This window comes from Cryptomeria japonica, chromosome 6 (assembly GCF_030272615.1).
Source record: "Cryptomeria japonica chromosome 6, Sugi_1.0, whole genome shotgun sequence".
In the NCBI taxonomy this organism is placed as follows: domain Eukaryota; kingdom Viridiplantae; phylum Streptophyta; class Pinopsida; order Cupressales; family Cupressaceae; genus Cryptomeria; species Cryptomeria japonica.
The window spans coordinates 514,816,962-514,824,646 of NC_081410.1; positions in this window are offsets into that span (position 1 = coordinate 514,816,962).

Consider the following 7,685-nt stretch of genomic DNA (forward strand, 5'->3'; position numbering starts at 1 on the left):
AGTCATGGGGTGACTTAGCAGAGGCATTTATCCAACATTTATCCTACAACATAGAGACAAATATATCAATCATTACTTTGTGCAACACCAAGCAAAAAGAGGGAGAGTCTTTTGCATCTTTTTTACAAAGATGGAGGAATCTAGCAAGCAGATTCTCTTGCGAAATTCCACAAAAACAAATGGTAGAGATGTTCACTCAGAATGTTAACAAAGACATTGGCTATGATCTAAGGAAAGCTTGTTTGTCCACCTTCAAGGACGTCATTGAAAAAGGCTTAGCAATAGAGAAGGTCCTAATTGAACAAGGAGTCATTAAGATATTCAAGGAAAACAAAGATGACTTTAAAGGAAAAGATAAGCCAAGATTTTGGAATAAAAACAAGAACACAGTCAATGATGGTGTTGTAGATGCCAATAGAGTGCAACCCAAATTCATTTTTTTAGGATCAAGTTCTCCAAACAATCAAGTGAATACTCAAACAACTTCCAAATCACGAAGGAAGTATACTCCATTGGGAGAACCACTTGAGTCAGTTTTCAAAAAGCTAGTGGCAAACAAGGTAATCACAATTCCAAATTTTCCTCCATATGAGCCAAAGGTGAAACCAAATTGGTGGAATGATGATGAATATTGTGAATTTCATAAGAGCAAGGGTCATAAGATAGGAAATTGTCATCGACTAAAGAACATCATACAAGATCTCATTGATAGAGGTGACATTGAGATTGAAGGACACTCATCCAATCAAGAACATGAAATGTTTAAGGAACCATTCCCAAAGCATGACAAGGGAAAAGCTAAAGCCACAGATGACCAAACCAACTATACTAGAGCATCTTATAACTATGATTCAACCATCAATCACATTTCAATGGACAATTATGTCTCTACCATTATCATCAAGGACAAAACCCCTAATAATTCTACCCAGAGACCCAAGATTGTTTTGAAAGGCGTTGGATCTTCTTCTGAACCTACCTCTGAATGTCATGTTACAACCCATCGAGGTAAATTCACTTTGCAAGGTGCTCCAGCTAAAAACACTACTTCCTTATCAACCAAACCTGAGTATGACCTTGTAGAATAGTTAGGGAAGACACCCGTGCTCATTTCCATCCTTGAGCTTTTACGCATATCCCTCGCACATAAAGCTATTCTTGACAAAATCTTGAGAGATACTGCCATTCCTATTGATCTGAACGTGGACCAGTTTCAAGCCATGGTTGGATACCTTTCCATTCCACACTCTCTTACATTCACAGAAGTCGATGATGCCTCCGTAAGTCAGCCACATAATGCACCTTTACACATTGAATCCTTCCTACACAAACATCAAATAAAACAAGTCTTGATAGATAGAGTAGGTCTGAACATTTGTACATTGAGCACTATTAAACAATTGGGATATTCTGATAAAGCTGTGAATTCTACAAACAAAATTACCATCAAGGCATATGATGATGAAGAGCGTTCATCCAAAGGTACAATCACCTTACCTCTCAGAGTTGGGCCAGTTACAAAGGATGTGGTTTGTCAAGTCCTTGATTTAGATCTCACATACAACATACCTTTGGGACGTCCTTGGATTCATGAGATGAGTGCAGTACCATCTACATATCATCGATGTATCAAGTTTCCACATAATGGAGTTGAAGTGACTGTCAAATCTGACCCAAATCCATTCATATATTGCAACAATCTATGACCGAGATCAAAAATAACAATTCCAGCCAATCAAGAGGCTATTCCTTCATCGGCATATGTGGATCCAGAATCATTGAAAGCTTCTACATCAATACAAACAGAGATCAAAGAAAAGTTCAAGTTTAAAGACATGGGATGTGGTGAGTATATCTTTCATGTTGATCAACTCCCACTATCTCCTAAGGTATTCAGTCAACAAGAACAATCTATAAATAATTTGCAAGGAATTGGGTGTGAACCACCTAGTGTTGTGGCTACTAAGTTTGAATGCAAATCTCCTCTAGTTGTGCAAGCAGCTCTTGATATCAATAGTCCTAAGAGTGGTTCCAGCGAAGAATCTATTGAGTGTATCGCTAGCCCTCTTAAGAGCTCACATAGCCTTACCATTTCATCTGCTCATTCCATTTCCACTCCACTTCCAGACTTGGATCAACAAGAATTACAAAAGCCCTTACTCATTAGGGATCAAAAATAAAGCTTTGAAAAGAAAAATCTAAAAGTCAAAAATAAAGAAAAGTACTTTAGTCAAAATCAAAATCAAAAGCTACTGGACTCCACAAAAATCAAAGTCAAGGATAAAAATCCTATGAAGCAAAAAGAGAAAGAGTTGATCTCCCCTAATATCAAAATAACTAGGGGCAAAAGTTATAAAATTTTAAGTCAAAAATCATACTTGTTGATCCTAAGTCTCCATCATGCCATCCTACTTTCACTTCTTTTCACAATCATAAGCCTTCATCACTCATCTACTTGTTCCACAAATCCTTTCCCTTCTAGTGATACATCATGGACCTTTAATGGAGCTTCCTCAAGGGAATTTTTTATCAGGGATGCCCAAACTTCTTCAGGTGACACGCATATGGGCCTACATAGTCCACACACTAGTAATTCTATCTCAATTTCTTCATCAAGGAAGACAGTCACTCGAGCTACACATCATTCAGTCAAGGAACAATGCAGCTACAATCACAAAGTCAAGCCTCACACATTTGAGGTAGGTGATTTGGTTCTAAGAGAAAACCCCAAAAATCAGCAAGACAGAGAGAAGAAGGGCAAGTTCAAACCAAACTGGCTTGGTCCTTACATTATCACAGTAGCTTATGGATCTGGGGCATATCAGCTCTCAACTACAGAGGGTGAACCTTTAGAGGATCCTATCAATAGCATGCATCTTCGCAGGTTTTACACATAGCTCTTTAGAGTATCCCAATGTCAAAAATACAAAAGAAATACAAAAAAATTCAAAAAAAAAAAAACACAAAAAAATCATAAAAATTAAAAAATACAAAAAAAAAATCATAAAACATAAAAATCGTGACTTGGTGAAAACCTGGCAAACAGGCGCCTTGTGACACAAAAACAATTGAAAAATCGAAAAAAGTAAAGAGAAATAATTTTGTCCAACGGTGAAAACCACTTCGGTGGCACCCTGGGCAAGTACCATGGTGAAAACTGGGTCACCAGCGCCATGCGTAGAGACATTGCTCCTCCCTCCTTCAGGATTCACTTTCATCCTTTCACTTTACACACACTCACATCCTAATTCATTCATAATAAACTTACCCATTCCCATCATGGCTTGTTATTGATCTACCCAAGATTGGTTAGCCATTCATAATAAACCTCCCTTTTCACTCCTTTCCATCCATAATAAATCAGATCCTATCTGTGGCTAAGACAAATCCTATGTCTAGTAATAGGTGTGGAACTGAGAACATCACATGTTTCGAGGAGTACAGTTTCTTCCACTTTTCTTCAATCTATTCACGCACAATTTGCAATAAAACAGCACTTGCATCGCCAATCTGCAATCAAGTTCCATCTTCTTCGCAATAATGTATCAGTTTCATGGATTCAGTCAGTTTCAGATGAGACATAGTAGTAACAATGGGCTTCAACAAATCAAATCTTTCAACAGACTCAAACAAAATTATGGTTCAGTGCTATCTATCCTTTCTGTGAAAGTAAACATTGTGACCACAATCAAATAAGACTTATACAAGTGACAAAAGACACTAAACTTGAGGACTACAGTGGATGTTGGTTTCGAGTCTTGGTTTTCTTTTGATTTTATCTTTCTGGTGACATGTCTTTTAGCTTTTCCGAGATGTCTTTGACTAGAGATTCTATCTCCAGGATGTCTTTGACTAGAAAGGCAAGGATGGGGTATCGTCACCTATTTTTTCTTTGATGTCTGTGGACTATCTCTTAGTAATGCTATGACTTGTCCAAGGATATGAGGACACTGTGAGTCTAGTATGAACTAGGGCATTCCTTGTTTGTGACTGTCTTATCTCCATGCAAACGGGTACAATGACTTTCTAGGTCAAACATATGCCTCGATTGTCATAACCTACTTGCCATAATAAAGCTCAATGATGATAACGCACAAGAAGCTCTTTCACTTTCATATCTTCTATCTTCCATCCCCCATTTTTTGATTGACTTCCATCGTCCTTCTTGAGTCCACATCACGACTGAGTATAATGACACACTAAAAATATTTGCATTTCATGTAGTTGCACCTACATTACCACATATAAGAATTTCATACATACATATAGATATCACAATTGCATCACATCCTGCACACAACACATGTTAGCACATCTTACATTTTCATCACAGTTATCTATATTATCATATTCATCTGCATTTCATACATTCACATTTGCATATGCATAACATATAAAACATAAAAGAACAAAATATGGCATTTCATCATGTACATATTTGCATCCATATCATAACCATCACATAGAAACATACACCATGAAACATCTCATCACATAGGAACACATGCATATAGCTACCGCAAAGATGAATCATCTCATATATATAAATCAAAAGTGTCATGATACAATGATGTCAAAATCATATGGCTACAATCACCCCCAGGTGTCTACATCATAATACAAAATGGTACAATACTGATACATAGGGAGCCCTCTATGGCTATGATGAACTCCCTCCCTCAGAGCCACCTGGCCTTGACGGAATCTGAGCCCTGGAAGGACCCACCTCAGGATCATCCCTCCTGTCCCCTCCATCTGGTTGTGGTGGAGGACCCATAACCCCACCTCTAGACACCTGTCTCCTCTGGCTCCCTCCCGTAGCTGTCACTATCCGCGATGGTCTGCGGAAGCTCCTCGCCTGCTGATCTGGTGGCACTACACCATAATATAGATCCCGCCAATAGCCTATCTCCTCTCCTTCCCGTAGGAAAAAGGCATATCCCTCAGTGTTGTCTTAGCCTCTGTGTAGCGCTGAATGGCCTGGTCCCGCTCCCGCTCAGTATCTCTGAGCTGTCTCCTCAGTCGATCCCTCTCCCTCTCTAGCTCCTGGATCTCATCTGCCTGTCCCTGGCAAATCTCCCTCAGCTCAACCAGCTCATCCTCCTCCGCCTCGACCCCCTGTGCCTCTACCTGTGGCTCCCCTTGTATGGGTGCCTGTCCCTATGCCTATGCCTGTATTGGTGGCTGTACCTGTACCTACCTCTGTCCCTGTCCCTGCACCTATCTGGGACCCTATGCTACTGGCACCTGTAGCAGCAATCCACCATGACCCCTCACAATCTAAGCTTGTCTATCCTCTCCACCCTCCCTCTGTGGCGCCACCCTCCTCTCTCCAACTACACCCCACCTCCTCTGTCGGCCTCTATCCCCAACATCTCCATCATCATCACCATCCCCACCACCATCTCCGTCTAGCAGCTCTCTTGGATTTGTCAGGCGTGGGAATGGATGCTCGGCCCAATATGTTGTGTACTCTACGTCCATGCCGACATCCTTGATCTCTGGCCACATATCCCATGGTAAGGGCATCATCTCCACTAACTGTGTAACAGCCTGATCATATGATAGCAACGGCCCAAAGTGTGCCTGATCCCTGACCGTCTGTGCGTACATGCCTGAACCCCGTGGCATCTGCTGGATCCTGCCAAACTGTCTGCCAATCCTGTCAACCAGCTATCTCTCCAATACATAGGGCATCCGCCCAATTAGATACCTACTTCGAAAGGTGTATGGTAGCTCTACTGCATCATCCTCCCACTGCTCGCATCCCAGGTACGACCTCCATATAACCATATCAATCTCATCTATAGCCTACCACCAGTACTCCAACCTACCAATCCGTGGCTGTGAGGTGATCATATCATACAAATGCACAAAACTGCATCCATGGCCCCTACCCCTGAAGTGTATCAGTCGTGTCACTAGCAGATGCTCATATGCCCACACCTATAGCAATGTCACTCCACAGCCCAATCCCACTAATTTGCGGTACACAACTGATGCAGCTCATAATATAAATGTGCCAGCACGCACGGTCCCCAGGCATATCTGGTGTGCTGAGTAACTAGTGTCTCCAGTGCACCTCCCCAGCCCACAGCCAACCCTCGTGTCGCTCTGTCTGAACACAAGAACCCACTAATCACTCCTAGCTCTAACCCTGTCGCTGCCATGGTATCCCAAGCAACATGTCCAGCCCTCATCTCCAATGTTGGATCTTGGAACACTCATCTCAGGGAATCCCTGTCTCTGTCTCAATCGTAAGGAATCAGCTCCCCATCGATCGGTATCCGTAGAATCCTATATACATCCTCTAGGTGACTGTCATCTCCCCCATCAGTAAATGAAACATACAAGTCTCTAAGTGCCATCTCTCAGCCAGTGCAGTCAGCAACCCCATGTTCACCCAAAACTCAGGCACATACAGAATATGTCTCAATCCCATAGCCTCAATCGTAGCTCGGTCCTCGAATGTCAACTCAGGTCGCAACCTCTGAGTCGATGGGAATCTGACCCGTGACTCTAGCATAGGCAGATACTCCTGCAGTCAATCAAATCAATCATGTCAATCATAGTGGCATTCACTGTTCATCACAAAATGCTACTTTTTATCTACATACATATGATACTCTATCCTAGTGACACTCACTGTTCATCACAAAGTGTTGCTTTTTATCCTAGTGGTACTTCCTATTCATCACAAAGTACTACGTGTTTTGCACTCCCTATTCATCACAAAGTGTTGCCCACATTTGCACTCACGGTTCATCACAAAGTGTTCCTCATATTGGTACTCCCTGTTCATCACAAAGTACTTTCTATGTCTTGGTACTCACTGTTCATCACAAAGTGCCTCGACCTATCCTAGTCTTCCCTAGAGGACCTGCTTGAGTGTATCCTCTCAACAGCTTATCCAATCGATAGCATATGTTCATCACAGACCTGTCGATTTGACCTTGAAGACATAAACGCGCCTTCATAACATAAACGTGCTTATAGACTGCATAGACATGCCTGCTCTGCACAGACGCGCCTGAAAAACATAGACATGCCTATGCTTTGCATAGATGCGCCTACCTTCCACAGACGTTCTTGAATTTCACAGATGTGTCTGCATGACACAGACGCGACTGCATTCTGCACAGACGCTTTTCCTAACATAGACGCGCCTGGCACCAACACAGACATGCCTAGCGAGCATAGACACACCTGGCACCAACGTAGACGCGCCTGGATGTTTTTGACATTTTTTTGGACCCTATCCTAGAGTGCATTTATTACCCTATCTAGCATGCATTAATGACAACATTAATGCAACAAAGTACAAGGAGTTTTTGTGGTACTTACTGGCTCTCCTGCCTCTGCTGGCCTCTGGAATCGGCGAACGTGGTCGAATCTGTGAACCAAAGCCATCACTGCTAACTGCTGCTACTCTTTTCTCACTCTGCACTCTGATCTCTTGGATGTGTGGATGACAATGAGGATGTTTTCCCCTCATGGTCTATCTTATAGACTGTCCTAGCCCTAGCCCTAGCCCTAGCCCTCGTCTCCCGAGTCAGTCTTCTTTATCTCGTGACTTTGTCACTCTATCCTACCTAGTCAGTCCATTTTATCCTGTCTTTCTTATCGAGAGATTGTCTGCAATCTTTTCAGACATTTTCATCCAATCTCTTGAGGGGGCATATCAT